Source organism: Lepisma saccharinum, chromosome 10 (genome assembly GCF_977018435.1).
Source record: "Lepisma saccharinum chromosome 10, izLepSacc3.1, whole genome shotgun sequence".
Classification (NCBI taxonomy): domain Eukaryota; kingdom Metazoa; phylum Arthropoda; class Insecta; order Zygentoma; family Lepismatidae; genus Lepisma; species Lepisma saccharinum.
The window spans coordinates 37,049,037-37,072,066 of record NC_139238.1 but is presented as its reverse complement, the minus strand read 5'-3'; the positions used below and the strand labels follow the sequence as shown (position 1 = coordinate 37,072,066).

The 23,030-nt window shown below is 37.6% G+C and overlaps 1 protein-coding gene across 1 annotated transcript in view; it reads left to right on the top strand.

Moving 5' to 3' along the window:
• The first annotated feature begins 19,593 nt into the window (after positions 1–19,593).
• LOC145993867 (DNA-directed RNA polymerase I subunit RPA1-like) overlaps positions 19,594–23,030 on the top strand; it is a 381,417-nt gene continuing 377,980 nt past the window's right edge. The window contains exon 1 of the mRNA XM_083129730.1: positions 19,594–19,692. The gene's annotated coding sequence lies outside the window, so the exon portion shown is untranslated. The remainder of the gene's footprint in view (positions 19,693–23,030) is intronic.

The window sequence follows — 23,030 nt, the reverse complement described above, 5'->3', positions numbered from 1 at the left end:
GATTTCTTTCTGTTACCTATTTTCCTAATTAATATTTTGTGACGCTCAAAATGTAGGACTTTTATGATATTTTTCAAATTCCTTCCGGACGCCGGACATAAGGCTAAAATGTAGGACATATCCGGGAAAAACCGGACGTCTGGTAACCCGACGTGTGGCAAGACACACCACTTGAGTTTTAAACCCCCAAAGACTGGATCAACATGGCTTATTGGAAAGGGTATACTTGTCTCTGCACTACTGAAGATATGCGATGAGAGGTTACGCTCGAGACTATACAAAGAGTCTGACTTGCGACTCGTCTCGACACGGTCTTCCCAAGGCGTCCTCTTATCTCTCTTCGTAATCCTCGTACTCGCTCCTCGATTGACTGACTTAGAACTGACCACTGACCTCTCTCCTTCCAGACATTTATTCCAATCGAATTTACTAAGTAATGCCGACTCAGTTATCTGTAGACTCTTCCTTGATTGAGATCGTTTACACCTGTTTGCAACGACGGCGATCAAGGAAGCTCGGCAATGTCTAACAAGACATTTCTTAGATGGTTCTAGCAATTTCCTGATTTGGAAAGTGATGGCTAAATGTCTGGGATTTTAGAGTTCGTTGTACGTTACATTTAAAAGATTCTACAGATCGTTACGATGCCCCTCTCCGGAAAATAATTCCTTTGAATTCGTCTTTATATGTGATCCAATCTTATAGGGGCATCGTTCATTACCAAAACATAAAATCCTACAGATCGTTACGCATTATTGAACAACGAAACATTACTTTTCTTCAGTCTATCTAATGAGGATCAAAAGTTTAATAGAAAAATAACTGCTTAGATATAAGCCAGTAACTAAGAGTCTGTGAATCCGATGCTTGAGGGGAAGCACAGGGGAGAAGGACGTGAACTTTTGAGATTTTTTTCTTCTAGTAGAGGTCTAACAACTGACCTAAATCCATCTTTTACGGAATCATTCCCAACATTCGTCGTTTTCAACTTAATTTTTATTTTTTTTGGCTAACACAGAAGTTTTCACAACACTCCCACATCTCGTCCCCATGAACGCGGCTAAAAATATGAAAACAGTAACGTATAAATTAGCAATAACAGCACAAAATAAAGGCTATTATCAAGAGGAATATCATCTGTCCCTGAACAGTACGTATGTATATCCTCTAGCGCGACACAAATGAAAAGTCTCATTATAGCTCAGTTCATTGCTGATGCAGGACAAATTTCAAATTCATTTTTCTCTCTTATATAAAAAAAAAACCTTCATAAAACTTTATTAGTATGAAGAGGAAGGATGGTAGTTAAAAATATTCAAAAATGAGAAAAATCGATGAGGGGATGTTTTGAGCTGTTCAAACTTGAAATTTGAACATTTGAACAGTGTGTTCAAATTTTACAAAGTTTCAACATTTTATCATCTCATAATATGCAACCGTTTTTCCCCTTTACAACGAGCTCAAGAACGCTTCTGTATCTTCGTTCGTTCCCGAGATATACTTAATTGAAAAGAGCATGATGCTCAAAACTGACATTTTGAACAACCCTCATATAATTCGTAATAATCATATTTCAGCAAAATCCTTTCACAGGTTTTGGAGCAAAGCAAAGCTGTGTCCGAAATATCATCAACATCGTGACTATGAGGGTCAACTCCTGCCTGATTTGACATGGAATGAATGACCCGACCCATATTTATATATATAATGTCATTAAATGTCTCAAATTATTTTATAATATATACAATATATTATATCGACTGTCTTTCAATCAAAATGTATAATTGCAAATAGATGAACAATGATGTGCATAAGGGAGGAGGGATAAAAAATAAGATATATTAAGATGATATAGTTTCATGTATAAAATTCACATATAAATGCTATTACGTGTTTTATTAATATATCTATGTACTTCGTGGTTGCTAACGAAAGACGATGAGAAATGGAGAAGAAGTAACAAGTCGGTCCAATTTCTGTGTTCTGGGGATTGCTGGGTTTAGTGTCCTTAGAGGTGAGGCTCTTTGTTGTCCGTTCTTTTTATATGTTCTCGATATTATTCCAGTCATGCATATTCGAATCTCAAACTAATTGTTTATATTTGTTGTTAAAACAAAAACTCTTCCCCCCTTGGAAGAATTTTTGTGGGGGGAGGGGGGAATTTCAAGACAAGATCGTTGGTGGGAGGAATTCCCCCGTCCCCCCGGGATTCCGCACCTTGGTTTGGAACATTTATGTTACATATTATGCTGTTCATTAAATCACATTTTTGTAATCTGTAATTTTAAGGCAGTATATTGTTTGAAATAAAATATGCCAAACCATTTCAAAGGTAGAATTACAAGTATTGTCAACTGACCCCGAACATATCGTCAACTCACTCCACATACAGGTTGAATTGACAATTGTCACTCTTCAAAAAAAAAAAAAAAAAAAAAAAAAAAAAAAAAAAAAAAAAAAAAAAAAAAGCAATAATTTTACAAGTTTTTTGGAGCATGGTGAATTAAAAATTTGTAGTGGTTGAGGAAAATACAAATATTGCTCGTAGGATTTCATCAATAGTATATCTTAATTTTTAAAAGTTGCAAAAATTTAAACATAAAAACATGGTCAAGTACGATTTGATGTTGCTCTTAAAGTAGGGTGACCATAATATTTTGACCCAAAGGTCACTTTACTCCCTCCTGAAAAATTGGTTAGGCCTAATTAGCTATAAAATTATTGTCATTAACGTATTATTATTATTATTTATAGTAACCGCTGTAGCTCAGTCGGTGGTCGGCCTCCGTGGAGGAGTGGTTAGCATAGTGGTCCCGGGTTCGAATCCCGGCTAGGACTTGGATGTTTGTGTTGTCCGTAAATTTAGAAAACCGAGAATATAGAGAAAAACTGATATGTACGAATGTTGAGAAAATGTGTGTGAATGACGGGGGATACCACCGAATAGGGGAATTTCTTTATTTTATATATAAAAAAGTCGGTATTGCGTCTGACTACCATGCGAGAGGCCCGGGTTCGATCCCCGGCTGAGAGAACCGGGACTTTTTCCACCTGTTTATGCGGCTCCGGCGCTCGCCCAGTGTTGTATAAAGTGGATACCTGGAGGAAACTCTGGGAGGTAAATGCGGCCAGGGGCGTGGTGCTGATCACATCACTCCAAGCTTCGGCCGAGATACGCCTTCATGGCGTGGTGCAAAGCACAGGGGACCACTTTACCTTTTTTATTATTTATTATAGTATGGATCACATAAATGATACATCATGAACAATATCTATGTAAAATATGATCTCTCGTTGTCAAGAGCTATTAATTTTTATAATCTCGGTATGACTACTATGCCAGAAGTATTTTGCAGAAGGACCAATCTTCTTGAGAACAACTCTATTCTTTACTAACCGTTAATAAAGCTCCCCGAAAAAGTTGCATCACATATTAATATCTAACACAAAACGCGGGATTTGACATTTGAATTTCCGCCAAGACACAGAAAGTCATTCTTTTTAAGAATCTCTCAAATTTAGACTTGGTTAGACTTTTAAAAAACGGGACAAATAGTGTTTCTTGTATAATATCGACGGGACAACTGGGACACGAGTAGTTGTATTTACGGTACTATAAACCCGAGAAAGTATGAACCCCTCCTCAAGCAGATTTGCTATACTTAAAACAAGCTTAACATGAGCATATGAGCTTTTTGTTCAAGTGTGGAATCTTGTCTAATCTAAGATTTTTGTGAAAATGCCCTCGGGAATTTCCTCAGAAAGTATGACCCTCTCAGATTGATTTGTTTATACTTACAAAAGGCACTTCTGTGAGATTGTTATCCATAAATTTGTTAAAAATATGCCCCTCTTGTGGCCACACTTAAAACTGGCCATCCACACACATACACACACACACACACATATATACACACACACACATACACACATACATATTTATTTCTGGTTTAAGTTCTTGGATACCAGGTTCAATTTACATATCTAATATTAAAACAATGTAATTCTTCTAGAATTGCTCCGTGACTCTCTCATTTCTTACATCATAAACATATGATTTTTCACCTATGAGAATGACACTACAAATGGTGTCATCGGGTAATGCCTCGTGGAATTCACAGATAATTTTAATGTTTGTCCTGTCGTTCACTACAACTTGTTTTCTTTTTGAAGTGTTGATTACAAACATGGGTCTCCGTGTTTTGAATTCATCTGGTGAGTAATACATATCAGTACTGCCAGTAGTGACCCTTTTGAAAGCCGAAAAAGCCTCATATAATTTGAGGAAATCATCCTTGGACATGTCTAAATTGTAATTTTCTCTAGGAAAGACCTCATTTCTGCCATTTTTAAGATAAATGTTCTTGATGTTGCAGTTATCAAATCTACTTGAATTTTTTTCCTGATTGTTGTGTCTCCCAGTCTGAAACAGTACCACCACAAAATCAGGCATGTCAAATTGAATACTGGAGAATGAATTTGTGGCATCAAACTCATAATAAGTACCAGATGCAGGCTTCTGTACGCATTGATATGTGTAAAATTGCAGAGGAATCTGTGGATTTTTTAGGATATCAGCTTTGTATTTAAGAGCGTAACTGGCTTCATATTCAACAACTGGGATTCTTAGCTCCATAGTCTGAATAATGCACTTGCCTGCATCAGGTAGGGTATTAGGCAGAGCTTCTCCTGTAGAGTTTAATGTGCTGTACCTCATCAAAGCATTATTATCATTTGCAGCTCTTCTAAATGTAATTCTTAACCCACCCTTCCACATAATTTCTTTGTAATCCGAGAAGAATCCTGGCAACAGGCGCATCGGGAACAGCACAGTGTGGTTCTTAGATAATATTTTATCACCAGCCTCGAATCCTCCTATTTTGTAGTATGAAGCCTCGGTTTTGGATAATTTTAATGTGGCCAAAGCTGTGGAGGTAATGCCGGGATAATCCACTCTGTTTATAACAACGCCATGTTTTCTGATCTCAATTTCAGAGAACAGATGCGGCACAAAATTGTCTACAAGTCTTATATTTGAATTTGCCGGATAATCTGTTCCATCGAGCTTTACAACATCAAATTTGATGTATAGATCTGCTCTGTGGGGGTGTATAAATCCATCCCCTACATCAAGATCAACCTCAATCTCTGTGTTGGGTTGATTTAAATTTGCAAATGTCCTCCTGTTTGGAGGGAATGATTGAAGCTCATAACTCTCAATATTTTCCATTGTATGTATTTTTATTTAAATGTTAATCTCTATGATAGCAGTTGTTGTGGCTCCAGCAAAATCAACTAATTCTTCTTTTTCATTAGTGACCATCAATTCAATATAATCTATTCTATTATGGCACACAGGAAAATATAATGTTGGGGATGGATTGTAGATGATGGGCTCCATAAATTCAGAATTAGGCTTGAATGTTGCAATGATGCCTGTTTGTTTGTGAGAGCCTATGCCATTTGATTTGGTGATCATACCCTCAGCCACATTACAGTGAATATTCAGAGTCTCTATGGCTAAGAATTTAGGTATATTCATAGCAGTGTGTTTGATGCTTGCTTCAAGTTTTGTGTTGTTCTCAAATCCTAACAGCTCTCCTATAGTACCCAGATGTACTGTCTCCGTAGCAGATACAATCTCTACTCTGTGAGTGACAGAATTTTGACTTAACACTACACCTCTGGGTAATTGAGCATTTAGAGTGGACAGATTATATTGCCCTGGAGTGATGACAATTTTTTGATCCCCTACTGCAATTGTATTGTTGTGGTGCGTAATATTAGGGATCAGGTACATGCCGTAAAATGCTCTGAGAGCTATTGTTTTGGGATACACTATGTCATCATGCAATTTGAGTTTCAATATTGAATTTTGGCTGGTGAGATGGAATACCCCCATGATGTTTCAGATACCACAAGGCTTTTTGAAAATTTTCAATTGATGGTTTATTTATTTGAGACATATATCTGAGAACAGATAAACACAAATGTCCGCAATTAACATCTTTGAAGTTTTGAACACGGGCATTATTGTAATAAAGATTAGCTGAATTTAGATATTTTACTAAATTTTCAGGTGGAACACCTCCAAATGAATCAAACACAAATGCCTTATTGTTTAAATATTTAAGATAACAGATCCAGTGAGTGCCCTGATTTTTGTACTCATCCAAATTAACAATGCCACACTCTTTGTTGAGTGGTTGTTCCGGTAAAGAATCAGACATGTACACACCTCTAAAATGTTTGATGCCCAATGGCTTGATTAAAGCTTCAATATCTTGGTTTGTAAGCGCCTCTTGTTTTTTTTAAACTTATTCATGGCTCTCTTAAGACCTTTGCCCTTTTTCTCCATGGCCAGGTTATGGCGCCTCTGCTCATCTAATTCTGCCCTATTTTTCTTGGCATCTATTACTGTTTTTGCTATGGCGGCTGAACCCCCAGCCAAGCTCCCCACAGCCCCGAGAGCAGCTAAGATGGCAGGGATGGTAAATATGAAACCCCCCACATGTGATTTTTTTCTTGATTGCTGTAATTTTTTTAATTGGGGGGTACTAAGTAACAATTTCATACCATGGCCCTTTGCAAGACAAGAGCTTTTTTTCTTGCGCTGCTTTTTGGTTAAAAGACTGTCAATAGTTTTAAGAGATTTGAGACCTGCATAAGGTATTTGATACATAACACCCTTGGCCTTCATTGTAGGTTTATTATATACATGTTCACAACCCCCACCCCAGTTTTTGTTTGGTGCTCATAGCTATGGTGGTCCCCAATGCTGCTATTCTTTCACTCAAAGAAGCATCTTTGCTTACAAATCTACCAAATGCAGCCTCTTCTAATTTCTTGTCTGCAACATGTCTCTTGTCAAGGTCGGTATGTGTGTTGTATGCTATGTCATGGTCTCTACAAGCAGCATCTAGGGGATTTATACCAGGATCACCCCTGTTTAATCTATGGTCCAATTTTGTACCGGGACCACAATACTGATAGCCTGGAATGTGTAGTTCAAATGGCAGCTTGTTTATAATGTCATTAACCAACCCCCGACCCTCAGAAATATTCCAAAATTTAGGTGGTAGAGTATTAATAATTTTTATAAGATATCCAATCCCCTTAGGGTCATTCACTATAAAATTAGACAATTTTGTGCTTATCATGTCCATAATTCCAACCTTTTCATTGTAAAAATTGTGGTTGCCAGCATTTTCCTCCCCAGCTATCACCAGCAACCTATCTACAAGTTTCCTGACATCATCAACCCACACAAATTCTTTAGGCAGGGTGTTGTATTGTTTGATTCCACTGCCAGTCTTGATCTGTGACCATATGGGTTTGATTAAGTTGTTGTATTTTGCTCCACTGCTCGACTTGACTCTTTTTTGTGTGGGATCATTGTTCTGGTATAGAGCATCTGATTTTATTAATATTTCTTTGTAATGCTCATAATCTTGATCTGTATAGCTGCCAGGCCTTTTCCGAGTAATCAGTTCCCACAACCCAGGTGTGCCAGGATATTTAACAAAAGCACCTTTTTCTCCGAGACGAGATTCTGAATAAACAATCAGATCATCTCCCATAAAAGTTACTCTGAAATTGCCAATTCTATGTATGATGCTGCCATCAAGCTCTGTGTCAGCATATAAGCCAAACACCTCATCTTTGTTGTCTTTAGATGTGGTTAAATATTTTTGAGCAAGAAGACCCAATTCAATAGGATCCTGGGTAGCTTCAATTCTTCTAGGAGCAACAGGACTAGGTGTATGAATACTGGAAAGTGGGGTGAATGGATAATCTAATATGTTCCTAGCAGCTACAGGTACAAGCTCTGTGATCAAATTTTGATTTTGCTCTGTAACAGTTTTGATATTCTTACCTAAATTATTAATAGCATCAATGACAGGCTGTTCTGTTTGTTTGTGTTTTTCATAAATTCCACGGTTCTCTGATTTCCATCCCCTAAATCTTTTTACAAGATAATCTCTTAACTTAAGATCATCAATGATTGGTCGTTTCATGGTTGTTTATTTATGTCTCAACGTTTAGAAAATCGTTGATTTTATTTCTGTATTTGCCACTATTGGGTTTTCTTGTCATATCAATTGTGACAAACCCATAACTGTCCTGGCTCCAGCACCTACTGCAAAACTTGGAAAAATCATTGTAGCTCAAGTCCCCACCTACATATTCATCATGTATGTGTTTGAGGTTGGTATGATCTTGATGAAACACACATATAAAATTGCTGTTGTCTCGGATCAGTTGCTTCGGAATTTTAGAAAAAGTCTGTGCCAGGTAGAAGCAGTCAATGTTTTTGTGCCGGCCCTGTGTAAAGAAATTTCTAACCTTGTTTTGATTATCCAGTATAATGTCATCAAACACAACAACAGAATTATCGAGACATTCATGAAGTGGCTTAACATCTGGTTCAAAAGTGGCAATATCCAGTCCATCATATAGCTTCATCAGCTGCTGATATTTTAATTGTTCCAAGCTCTTAGAGAAGATATACAAGTGCCTGTTTTTCCAATCTAACCAGTTGGGTGCCAATAAAAAATTATCAACCATTAGTGTAGTTTTACCACAAGCAGATGGCCCAACAATAAGACACCTAATATTATCAGGCAGCAGCACTCCATTTATCTTATTCTGCTGTTCAGGTTCTGGCAGCCTTTTTATAACATCCCAGGTGCTCATATTATCACTTTGTCTGCATCGATCCAGCTGTTTTCCGGATGACCTAGCCATTTGACAAGTAACTTGTTGCCTTTTCTGCGGATGATTTTTTCTATGAGATATGTGTCAGGCTGTTTAGTTTTGCTGAGCTCTTGTTCATAAAACCTGCCTTTGAGAATTTCTCCTCGGTGATCCTTTATTATATATGTGTTAAGGGTCCCGGGTTTAACTTGAACTACTGTAAATAATTCGGTGCTCCAGTTTCTTGTAAAGCCTCTCTTGAATAAGTGCTTATATTTGCTGATTCTTACTTGATCACCCACCCTGTATTTGGCCCTTCTTGTTGTTGGCTGATATCTAGGATAATAAACAGTCCTGATCAATTTTTGCTCATCAGATGAAGTTACTTCAGAGGGTTTCATGTTGATTGTGGAATGGACAGAGTTGTTATATTTATGTAGAAGTTCTGGTAGGATTGTAAGCCATTTATAATTACCTTGAAGTGTAAATTGTTTATACATAAGATTTTTTAAGGTTCTGTTGAATCTCTCTACAATTGAGGCTTTGAGATCACTGTAACTCGAGTAATGTTTTATTGCCTGGCTTTTAATAAATTGTTGAAACACTGAATTATAAAATTCTTTGCCATTATCTGTTTGCAAATAGCGCGGGGATCTTCCTGAATGATTGATGATTGTCCTGAGGGCTTCTGTAACACATTTTCCAGTCTTGGATTTGAGTGGCACAGCCCAGGCAAATTTTGAAAATGTGTCTATCACAGTGAGTAGATACTTGTAGCCCTTGTTGATTTTGTCTAAGTTTTTCAACTGTCCACTTGACAACTCAATCAAGTCGCTCTGCCATAAATCATCTATGCCCTTTGTGACTACTGGGAGTCTCTTAAAATTATGTCGGGCCTGTCTGTGTAATTCATCAACGATAATTTGTCTAGACATGATATGTAAACAAGAATATTGCAACTATAGGGTGTTCAGCAGCTGATACTGCAGGATTTTCTAAATATAATTTGTCCCCTATTTGTATTTTAAATTCCAAAGAGCCATCATCTTCAGTATAGGCTGTTTCTAATGTATTGGGGTCTGTAAAATCCTCTAATTCTACACTGGTGATTTTCACTTTGTTGTCAGCATTTGTTATTGATAAGGTGGGGTAGTGGTGTGCCTGTGGCTGATGCCAATATTTGATCTTGATTGGTCTCAATGTGCCTCCAACAAAAAACTGGTAATAAAATTGTGCAGGGGACAGCATATATATTTTGCTACCTGGTGTAAATGGTGAATCATATTCTTTATTGGGGATGCTGTACAATTCAAGAATTACTGTATGTTTTGGATTCTCGATTATGCCTGTTATTTCCTTTTCTGCTGTGAGCAATCTGCTTGTTACAGATTCAAGATGCTCATTGATGGTCCTAACAACATCATCATGGCCTGGCTTGATCTTTACGTCCACAACAAGTTTCTTGTATTGTTGCACTATTTCTTGGAGCTGGGTGGCAAAAACAGACAGAGCATTTGCTTGATTGGATTCCATGGTCCCTAGCTGTTGCTTGATATTAGCAACAATTTGTTGCAAATTTTCAACAACTGCCAATTTTGAATTTTGAGCTGTAAGATCATGGACCTGCCTTCTGATATCCTCAAACAGGGCATGCAGTTCATTAATATGTTGATTGGTTGGTAGAGTGGCAACTGTCTGAGTGAGATGTTTGATCTCTGCCTGGATATTCTTGATATCTTCTGATTTCAATATGCGATTCACTGCCCTCTTAATATTTTTAAGTTCCTGTGATGTAGGCAGATTTGATACAGTATTTTGCAAAGATTCAAGTGCCAATTTCACATTGCTTAATTCAGAAGCATCAGCCACATTTTGCATAGCATTTTGGAGCAGGGCTATATCTGCCTGAGAGGGTGTTGATCGTTGTAAAATTTCAAGTTTTGTTTGGATATCATCAATCAAGTGATGAAAATGAGATAGTTCAGATTCAGTGTTGAGGTTTTCAAGCTTTGTGATCTGTTGCTGGACACTAACAAGTGTATCTACAATCCCGGGCAGGCGAGATTCTAGTACATTTGCCAAATCACTTTGCACTGCTGCTATTGTACCTTCAAGATGGGTTATGGAACTTTGAATTTTTCCAAAATCTTCATATGTTTCAAGTTGCAGCTTGATGTTGGCAACACTCCGAGTTATTGCATTCAAAGCATCAGAAGATGGCAAATTGTTCATAAAATTTTCAAGTGTCTCAATTTTTTCTTTAACCTCGGCTATGGCATTGTTCAGAGGGTCCAGATTAGGTATTTGGAGTGACTGAATCTGTTCCTTTAGAGTGGAAATCACTAGATCAAAATCTTCTTGTGATTTTATGCTTTTGACAATTGTTTGGAGCTGTGCCTGGACATTATTTATCTGCTCTTCTAATTGCTGTTTCAATTGCTCAGAGTTGGTAGCCTGGGTCTTAAATTTGGCTTGAAGAGCTGCTACAGCTTCTTCCAAACTTTGAAAATTATCCAATGTAGCCAGATCAGTATATTTCTGAAGCAACACTTTGAGTTCGGAATCAATTTTGAGAAGAGGGTCCATGCATTGTGATTGTAAATTTGTAATTTCTAATTGAAGACTGGCATTGAGTGTGGTTTGTAAAGCTTGTAAATCACTTCTTAATTTCTTGACTCTGACATCAAGCATCAGAATCTCATCACTGTGATCTTCATGCCTTGTATGGCCAAATATATCATTAGGCATTTTGTTTTACTGGTTATTTATTATAGAGTATCTGATTCTTAATTCTATAAAAAAGGGTATAAGCTTGTCATAGGATCCAGGGACCTCAATATATAAGCAGTCACCAGCAGAAACAGTATATACAGTGCCAGAAACCATGTTTGAGTGCTTAATTCTGTAAATATTTCTCCCTACTGAAATCTTGACATCACCCTCGGGGGTTGTAATAAATTGCAATTGCCCACCTACAGGTAATTGGTAGTGATTTAAATTATTGTTAAATATGTACAATGTTTTGCCTGTTTCTTCATCATTATCTGTAAGTATGCTGTTCAGATGAATAATTAACAAGCCACTCAGTTTAGACATTACAGATTGTAAATCAGGAGAGGGTAGTGGTGTCGGCAGGTCCATAATAGCCTGTTTTTTGAACCCAAATAAGTTCATAGGCATGTTTATTTATTTCAAATCATGCTCTGGAATTGGGCATTGATTTCCATTTTTCAAATCACAATGCCCCCAAGGTAAAGTATGTGTGCCACATGACAAAATGCATCTCTTATCATCATGTGGGTCCAGGGCCACTTTTCTTACAACATTTGAAGTCAACAAGTGATCCTCACTCTGAATTCTATTTTCTGATGTTCTGATTGAACTCTGTGATTTGATGCAATTTTTGTAATCTTCAAATACAAGCTCTTTTTCAACAGTTACTCTGCCAATGCCCTTGGCCTTTTTGGCAACAGCACCACTACATGTTTCAAAACTGTACATCTTGGCTCTTAACCCAGCAAATTCCACAATAACATCACCAAGTGTCTCATCTTTTAACTTGCCAGGCACCTTTTTGTTGTGGTGTTGTTGAATTCTTGTATGTTCACTGGTATCAAAGTATTGAAACAATTCAGGCTGTGACATATCTTGATAAACATCTTCTGTTTGAATTTCAAGAATAAAACTATCCGTGTCCATGTACAATAATTTTACACGATCACCGTAAAAAGGTTTCAGCACATCATAATACAATATTAACATATGTAATTTGGACAATTCCAATATCACAGCCCCTACATAAATAGGTTTATCAAACTTGATCTTTGTTTTCATCATGTTGAAAAGTGCCATGTACTCATCATAAATTCTTCTGTAATTGAAGTTGGGCTTTGCAACCAATTTTTTGCTCCGGCTGGGGTCAGTAATTATTTTAACATCGGTATGTTTCCTGACATTTTCAATTGTTTTGCCATACACTGAATTCACCATCAATTTAAACAAGCCCTTATCAAATTCGCTCTTTGCAGATGTTCGAAGCTCCGTATTTGTATCAATGTATGGTTTCAACCATCTTGAGTGCCTGAACCTCAAGACTTTGCCAACTTTGGTCACTTGGACACCATGTTTCATCAGGAATTGGAGGTTTTTATAATATATGACATAACCCTGTTTCGGCTCCAGTGTCGTCATGAGCTTCTTCTGTTTAGAGCCAGGTGAGCACTGAACCTCGGGAATTGGGGGCAGATCGGAAAATTTGTTGTGTAAATGATCAGGAATTGTCAGATCAGTCTCTAAGAAGAGGCCATACTCACTGTCATCAAAATCCTTAAGATCTTCAATATTGAAATCTTCGACCCACTCAAGCTCTGCATATGGCAATTTATCCATCATAGCGTGACCATAGAGGTTGTTTGCATCTCCATACAGTATATAATTTGATGGCCGTGTTGGATCATAATCAGGCATGTATTTGTTATTTGCTCTGGCATATCTCTGGGAACATTGCACCATCCCCCCTCTTATACATTCCTCCATAAACAGATACTTTTCTTGATCGTGGATCAGATCCAATGGCTTTTTGGTGTTGAAAAACATTGCAGCCCATGCTAGGCCCGGGGCACTATAAAAATACACTGGGTCCAGTCCATAATTTTGCATGGAAGATTTTCTGAATATCTGTATTATATCAGCTAAGAGGGTAACATCAAGTTTCAAATAAGCCATGTGATAATCACCAAATGTCTGGCAATTTAAATTGTCCCACATCAACTGGGCATGGTGATAATCTTCATCACTGATTCCAGATCCTCTGATTTTGCTGTAAAATGCTTCTTGTGGTGGCAGGGAACACTCATCAAATTTAGAAGAATCTGTGACATAGTCATATGGATATACACCCTTCCGCCTAATTAATTTCAGGTCCTGATTTGGAAACAATGCACGTGTGATTTTCAAGTCATCATCAGATAATTGAGAGGCCAGTGTATCCAGGCTAGCAGGTAAAAATCTGTAAGAATCAAGAAATCTTAATTGAATAGGAACACCATCAACTTTAATTATCTTGCTAATAGATATATATTTTTCATCATTTTCAGCTAAAATATTTAAATTCTGCTTCTCAAACCCCTCGTACTTGATCAGATGATGGAAATCATAATTGGATGCTCCATGGCAAAATATGGGGATAAATCTTGGTCTCTTGATCTTAATATTACAGCTATTACACAGGGCCATTAAGAATTTACCATCTGTATGAGAATGGTGTTTCACCTTGATATTTGTATCTGAAAATTCAGAATCACATACCGGGCATTTTTCTGCATTGTTGAAATCCTCAATCTGTTCCTCTGTTAAAGGCAACATAGGCTTTGATTTTAATAAGATGTTAGATGCTATGTCACGACACATATTTTCCATTCTATGTGCAAATTCTTTGATGGCATCTTCTCCCATGTATGAATCTATTTTAATAACAACACCGTCCCGTATAACCACATAACAAAAGCTGGATGGTTCATGTTGCTGGTATGGTGTACTTGATGATTCTTCTGGATCTGGGCTACAGAATGCAATAGGTTTGAGGTTCGATTCGAAATCACAGACAATATATACTGGGTGTTCCAACAGGGCTTCATACTTTTTGAATTTGCAATTTTCACCTGGATTGGGCATCACCATATGAACAGGTTTATGGTTGCCACAGTATTTCAGATGCTCTTTTAACTTGTTTTTTGCAATTTCTGCATTCTCTTCCCGAACCCCCTTCACCATTTTTTGACCATCAAATACAGTCAAACATCTTCTGCACAACTTGAATATTGTATGAGTTTTGTCTAGTTGTTTTCTGACTAAAGCTTCAAGACTGTGTATCAGAGTGTAATGATATGTGCCATCCCCTTCAATTAAGAGCAGATCAATCGGAATTGCAGATTCATCATCAAGTGTACTGATTCTGAGAGGTTCTATCAAAGAATTGCCACGTCCAGTAGAACAAATAAAAACATTAATAGATAATTGTTTGCCATTGATGTGCCTGGCCCTTTTTTCAAATTTATCAATATTCTGAACAGACATTGGATATTCTAAACCCTCCATTGCATCGTCAAAAATATGTTCATGCTGTTTGTAATAACTTATTCTCTCAGGATGCCTTGAAACTAGAAACAAAGCAGCTAATATACACCACAGAAAACATTTCTGGTCGGTATTTTCTATATTAACCACGGCTCTTCTGTTTTTAATATTGGCAGGTAAAGGCAGATAAGTGGATCCTTGTAATGGAGTGAATTCAGAAATATTAACATATAACTTGTGTGATGAACCGCATAGGCTCCATCCGGACTCTTTTGCCGCAAATTCAGAGTGTTTGATATTTAATTGATCAATCAAGCTGCTTATTATTTTGTCTGAATTTGCATTTGAATATACCGGTACAGTTTCTGTTATGTGGGGCTGTGTAAATTTTGTGCCATTTGGTTTCTTATATTGTACAAACAATTTGAGGGATAGCTTATAAGAGCCATTTTGTGCATTAAGAATTGCCTGCAGATCAGAATTTATACTGTTCAAGAAATTCTCAATGCCGCATCTTAGCTCTGATACAAACTGGTAATCCTTAAGTTGGGCATTAAAACTGCTACGGGTAGGTTCATGGCGTGGCTGTTTTGCTGCTCTGGCATTAACAGGTGCTTCGTGCCTTCTTTTCAGACCAGATGTAGATGGTTGAGAGGGCAATGCAGAGCAAGTATCTTTATGTTTATATGTGAAATATTCCATGTTGTATTTTCTATTGCATTTGGGGCAAATTTTTGTGGGAGTTTTGTATTTGTCTGGATTACAAATTTTTTGATGCTTGGCCCAATTGGGGCTGGATATATTTTTATTGCATTGATTACAATATTTTTGATTCGGCATTTTTGTTGTTGTTTATTATATACAATTTCCTGGGTTTCAATTCAAAACTTTATACTGAATAAAAATATCAGTTGGGGTTCAGCACTGTACTTTGTGTGTGTGTATGTATATATGCGTGTATACACTTAATATTTTTTGGCTTTGGTATTTATATACAATTTCTTGGGATTCAATTCAAAACTTTATGCTGGATCAGTTGGGGTTCAGCACTGTGCTTTGTGTGTGTGTGTATGTGTGTACGTGTATTAATAGTTTTGGCTTTGGTATTTATATACAATTTCTTGGGGTTTAAATTCAAAACTCTATGCTGGATCAGTTGAGTTCAGCACTGTGCTTTGTATGTATATGTATATATGACCTTACTTGGATTATTCCGCCAAATTATATGCTTCAAGTCTCCTATACTTTGGTGGAGCAGTGGGTTCCACTGCCAATCCAGCAATGGTGAAGAATCTGCACTGTACCCTGGCTTTTATAGTTTTACAGAGCCAATAGAAACACTGTAGGGGTATATTCAGAAACATGAGCTATTCTCTAACATTTTTGCCGAAGTACTTTCTTCTGAGTGTATCCCGTTTTTCTGCTGAGCGTACATGCAATCCCGACCGCAGCGCCTCCACGCTTAGGGGAGCGGAATTGTCTGGAACTAATTTGTAAAGGATCGCTGCTCCAAATATTGATCGACACGCCGGTGCTGGGCTCGAAATGAACTGATCGCTGTGCAGAAAGTATCGATCCCACCGCTTTGGGGCCGTCATGCGCACATATTGTTCAAGTATTGATCTTATATTTTCTCGGGGCTTGATTTTATATATGAACAGATTACAACAAATAAATTGAATATAACAAATGCAAAATATCCTAGTTTCTATTCAATCCTTTTATGTGAATTGAAGAAACCAACAATTCACATATCCCCATACCGCCATATGCTTGTCCTATTATTTCACTAATAGGCAATGTTCTCGAAGAGTCCTAATAGGCAATGTTCTCGAAGAGGCCTAATAGAACAAGATACAGCGGTATGAGAAATATGTGAATTGAAAATATTTTAGTAATATACGACGTCTAAGAAAAGGAATATTCAGCTCCAAAGTACTTTGTCTAATGCTTGCTACCATTTCCCTATTACTGGCAAAAGAAGTTAAAAATGTTGACATAATGAAAAAAATGGACTTGTTCCCAAGTATTCACCGAGTTCAGGCATTTGCACATAGATGGGTCTGTTGTCACGGAGCAATTCTAGAAGAATTACATTGTTTTAATATTAGATATGTAAATTGAACCTGGTATCCAAGAACTTAAACCAGAAATAAATATGTATGTGTGTATGTGTGTGTGTGTATATATGTATGTGTGTGTGTATGTGTGTGGATGGCCAGTTTTAAGTGTGGCCACAAGAGGGGCATATTTTTAACAAATTTATGGATAACAATCTCACAGAAGTGCCTTTTGTAAGTATAAACAAATCAATCTGAGAGGGTCATACTTTCTGAGGAAATTCCCGAGGGCATTTTCACAAAAATCTTAGATTAGACAAGATTCCACACTTGAACAAAAAGCTCATATGCTCATGTTAAGCTTGTTTTAAGTATAGCAAATCTGCTTGAGGAGGGGTTCATACTTTCTCGGGTTTATAGTACCGTAAATACAACTACTGACACGCCTATGAAACGGGACTCTCCCGGTCAAAACGAGACGAATGGTCACCCTATCTTAAAGAAACGATTTTATTTCGAGCAAAGTGAAACAAAAATTATTTGAATTTCACGCTATTCAGTTCATTTTCATTTCTTGTGCGGCAAGGCCGAGTAAAGATTGTTGCAGTCAAGAAATGATTGTTGCGCCGGTGCATGGAATTCGCCGCCCCCCGTTTGTACTTCAGTTATGAGCTATTATTTTTTTCTTTTTGCTCAGGCCAATCGGGACTAGACCTACAGTTTAAAGTGGGATCCGAACCACTTGTAGCTCCACCGAGTATCGAACCCGGAACCCCTTGATTACAAGGCGACGACGCTACCACTGAGCCATCGGGGAGGCCCACACACTGTACTCGTTATTTCAAAAGTTGTAATGAAAATTTCCACAAGCGAAGTTGAAATATTTTTTAAAAAAAGTTTTTTGAGAACTGAATTTGAAAATTCAGGCGCCAGTTAAAAATGCCTACATTTTACATTCCCAATTCCGCCTTCAAATAAACACTCAAAGAATCTGTTAATTGCATAGGAAAGGCAACCTTACTTTCGAGTAAAAGATTCCGAAGAACTTTGCGGTGGCGGAAACGCATCACCCATCCCATCTCTTCACCCCACCCCTAACAGCGGTGCTTGGAAGGGAACCAGCGAAAAAGGAAGCCCTTGCCATTGGTAACAGCCTTGATGGCATACAAGAGATCTGACCAATAAGGACGTTTGAAACCCACGTGACTGTCACCGAAAGAGCTCTCCCCCCAATTTGTGCTGGAAACAGCAAAAGAAGACGGCCGCGCCATCTACTGGCCACCGATGGAAATGCAATTTCAAAGCGCAGCGAGGTTTAAATGTGGGATAATCCTCTACTCCCTAACTCCTCTATGACACTTGTAAAAAAACATGTTTAAAACACATTGTTTTAAACGTTTAAAACATTTGTAAAAAAAACAAAGCCGTGTGTTTTTAAAGTGTTTTAAACACTTTTGTTTTAATCATGCCAACCCTGCTTGGATTGGACTGTTGTTTTCTCAGTACCATACATCGTGTCGCCTCGCTCTGTTGTACTCGTATGCAAGGTGAATTGTTTCCTTTAGAGTAAAGGGGCTGTTGCTTGTCGCTTCGATGTGTAATCTCCGTGCCACTTAAAATAAAGTGAATCCTCAGTGATCAATGAAATTTTTCGAACCGAAGCGACACAACAAAAACTGCACCTTTCGCTCAGATTCCCAATGGCGTGTATTGTGTCGCCTGAGACTTGATTTCCTGTGTCGCTTGTCACTTCGGTACGAACCACTATTGTCGCGTGTCGCTTTGGTTTGAAACCTCACTAAGAGGCGTGCTTTTCACCACAACACAATACGCAGACAAACGATCAACATGCTTGTAACAAAATGCAAGTCTTAAAAATCCCTTCCGGGTACCAATCCTTTCTCGTTCTGCTTGTCACGTTTCGTCTCTCTACTTCCTCCAGAAACATACGAAGTGATGCTTGACTCAATAAATTTGTTCCCGATCAAACTATGCAACCATATGCTACACAGCTAACACCCTATTTCCTTGTAAAATAATCTCCAATTTGCCCTTTCATATTAACGTCCATAGCACCGTAAGCGTATAACCGGATGTTCGAGGGGGGCCAGACGAGTGCGCATGCTCCGCAGTAGCTCCGCCTTTAACACCGTCTATAATATGATTCATCTACATGTGCGGCTCAACCTTGTCGCACAACAGTTTTGCTACCTTGTGTTCTGACGTCAGAGGATCAATAGCTACGAGGTTAGGTTAGGCCTGTTAGGTTAGGTTCCATTAGCATAAATACGATGAAAAATATTATTTAGTATAAGAGAACTAAACATAGCTAGCCTAACCTAACAACGTAGGCATTTAGCCTAAAGTTAAAATGTTTTTTTCCCGTGACGTCAGAACACAAGGTTGCTCAAATATTGTGCGATAAGTGATACAGTACATTTGGAGGAAAAGAAAAAGTTTTCATTTATCGCACATAATAGTGAGCACTTTCGTCTACTGACGTCACGATGAATACTATTGTGGTTACTGATTAGGCACGTTAGTTTCAGGACTCTTAGCATAAATAATATATTGTTTGGCTAAGAACCAAGAGTTTCAATGTATTTAATGCTTATTTATGCTAAGAGCTCCAATCCAACATGCTTAATCTAACAAAACGAAAACCCTATGACGTTAGAAGACAAAGGTAGTAACTGTTGTGTGCGATAAGTAAGACCCAAAACAAAACACGAATTTTGTAATTCATTTGTTTCTGCATCATGTTTGAACCGGTCCGAAACACATGTATGTGCTGTCCATCCTTGAAGGAGTCGTGATAAATGATTCAGTATTGTCCTATTTCAAAAACATTTTGTAAATAGTAAGGAAAGTTTTATTGTTAATTTTCGGCATGTTACGATGCTAACAATATTTATAAAGTAAGGTTTATATGAAATCCTGCTGCATTGACAGTATGCTGAATAGAAAATGTGGATGATCTGGTGTACTTCCCCGAAATTTGTTTTAATATTCTTTTTGTTGAAAGATGTCTGTATTTTGGATATGACTTAAGATGACCAGACCCCTCTCCGATTATCTTCAAATTTGATATACTTACTAATTGAGGCTTGCTAATGACGAATGTGAAGTTAAAATTTATCGGAAACTTCTAGAAATTGCAAAATAATTGCGAACCATTGACGTGTGTTTAGGTTAGTTTCGTTTAGGTTAGGCAAACATAGTTAGAATTTGGTGTGGTAGTATCAGGATCTAGAAATTGGGCTAGAGTCTAGTTTACGTCCTTCTTGCCCACTCCTTGCACGTTTACGTCCTTCTTGCGCACTCCTTCTTGCCCGTTTACAAAACCGTGCTAGCAGACAGCTGGCGCTCCGGCATCCGTACGCTGAGTAAGTTTTTCTTTTTACACTTACTGTCACTAACCATTGACGGGAACAAGGTATGCTTACGAGGTTAGGTTCGGCCTGTTAGGTTAGGTTCCATTAGCACTCATTTCACCCCTAAATATGTGCTTCATCATCGAAAAATGTCCTCAGTATGTTCAATCACTCATATCCGGACAACATCGGTTTTTCTCGGTTTTCTCCTCCAGGAAATTTTTCCTCGCCTTGGGATTTAGTTTGTTGAATTCCTTATACTATAACCTTTCCAATGATATATGACACGTATTCCTTATGAAAAGGATGTAAACTAGACTCTGACCAGAAATTGCGAACCATTGACGCTAGCCCCGCAAACCATTGACGTGTGGTTAAGTTAGTTTCGGTTAGGTTAGGCAAACATAGTTAAATTTTGGTGTCATGGTAGTATCAGGAATATAATTATTTCCTTTTGAAACAAAGATGGCACAAGTTCCTTTTGTTTTATTGCGATTTCATCATGCTACGACTGAAAGTTTTACATGGTTCGATTTCGATGTAAAAAAAAAAAAAAAAAAAAGTGTTCCCCTGTGCATAGCACAACGCCATGAAGGCGTATAGGGGGTGTGGGGGTAACATCGATTTCGATGTACGTCGTTAAAACATACTGTGGAGTTTTAACGATTACTTAAGATTTTGTTCAATGTAGCCTATGCTTTCGTGGTTAAGTTAGGGAGGTTAGGTTTTGTTCCCTTAACATTAAAATAAAGTCCCTAAATGCATTCGGCTAAAGTTCCGATTTACTTCTACATTCATTCTGGTACTAATTCACTATAGTTCAAACAGATTTCTTCATTTTTACAGAAGAAACTACTTACCGTAATAAGTTCCTGTAGCATTGTCTAACATCGGGAAGGTGTTTTGTGTGATGTGGGAATATATCATAGCGGAAATTCAGGTTCTTCGTTGAAAATTCATGCTCCGACGGAGAATAGCCTTTGGTGTGTACAATTTTGTACATCATCACGCATCGTGATTGTGTTTTGTTCATGTGCATTGGGTATCCAGTGTTTCGAACTAACTGTGTTTGCAACCAAAGTTCGAAACATGACGTGTCGTGGATGCGTGGTGAAATTCGTACTGGATGTTGAAGAAGTGGATTTTTTAATTTAATTGAACACGGGATCGGGAAGAAAGGAAAGGAATGTCGAAAATGTGGCAGTGAATGTAAGCTACTCGTTAGAAGGAATGGGCTGTGGGTATATGCCTAATATGACGTGTCGTGGATGCGTGGTGAAATTCAAAGTTTTCCATATCCTGGAAATGAATTTCTTCAAATGTAATGGACAGAATTTTGAAACAGTAGAGAAAAATAATTATTGTCACTGTATATCTACACTTCATGAGCTACTATGAACATATTTTGAAAATAATATCTTGTAGCTTGCGTTTTTGTTATATTTTTTTAAACGTGACAAATTTGTAGCATCAGGCGTAGGAGATTTTTTCAGTTATCAAGATAAATTACTATTATTTTTAAATATTCAACTTTATTACACATAATTTCCTATATAAAGAGTAATTACATTAATGGAATTTGTCAAGAATTTATATAAATATTAATAACATTCTAAATATATATGTTAAACATAATGATGATGAGTATAATTATTATTCTTTCCTGCAACAGACACTTTTCTTTTACATTTAGTTATTCTGTGAAAATTCAGAAAACAATTTCTTTTTCTTTCCAAACAGAGGTTAACGCCATACTTTTGACACATCATGGACGGACTACCTTTACAATTGGGCATTTTGCACCGACCTCTCTTATCAGTTACACATGGCCAATGACCCACACTGTCTGTACGAACATTCTTCTGGGGTATTGGCTTGGAAGCATGACCTGTTTTCTTTTTCTTTTTGTATTCTGCTTCAACACTTGCAGATGGTCGTCCCCTTCTCTTACTACTCATGTCTTTATTTGCTCTGCATAGAGCATCAGCAATTTCAGCCTTGAACCGACAAAGTGGACTCTGCTTGGACCGAGGAACACCAAAGAAATCACAGTCTCGCCTATATAAGAGCCAGCAAGTTACTACCACCATATCCAAGAAATGGAAAAACAAGCGATGGTAGTACTTCTTATATCTAATTGTTATTCTATATAATGCAATCAGAGAGTCCAACAGACCAACACCCCCCATGAACTTATTGTAACACAATACCATAGATGGACAGTCTACTTCAACCCCCTGTTTAGATGGCTTGTCCCATCATTTTACTTTGCCCAAGCGTTCTTCACTAGCAAAGGTTGATATACAAGTACAACAGCTCTATTATCATGCCATCTGACAACTCTTATTTTGTGTCCTTCAACTTCAGCCTCTTTTTCCTCATAAGCACCTCTACCCTTTTTTTTCAATTCTTTGTCGGTGGTTAGTGGACATCCTTGTAGCCTATTACTCCAAGCTGTTCCCAAACAAAATATGTTCATGTTTGCAAGTTCTGTTATTAGAGGGAGACTTGTGAACCAATTATCAAAATACAGTAGATGGTTTACTTCCTTTGGGATAACTTGTGCAAGGCGTATCACGATATTTCCACTGGCTCCTAAATCTTGGATTCCTGGTACAGGATCAATTTTTCCACAGTACACTTCAAAATTGTATACAATATCTTTGGAATCACACAAAACAAAAATTTTATATCCCCACTTGTTTGGTTTATTTGGCATGTATTGCTTCAAGCTTGACAAACCCTTGAAAGGAACCATTTGTTCATCAACGCATAGCATGCGATCAATTGGTAACTTGTAGAACAATGACAGCAAATTGTTTAT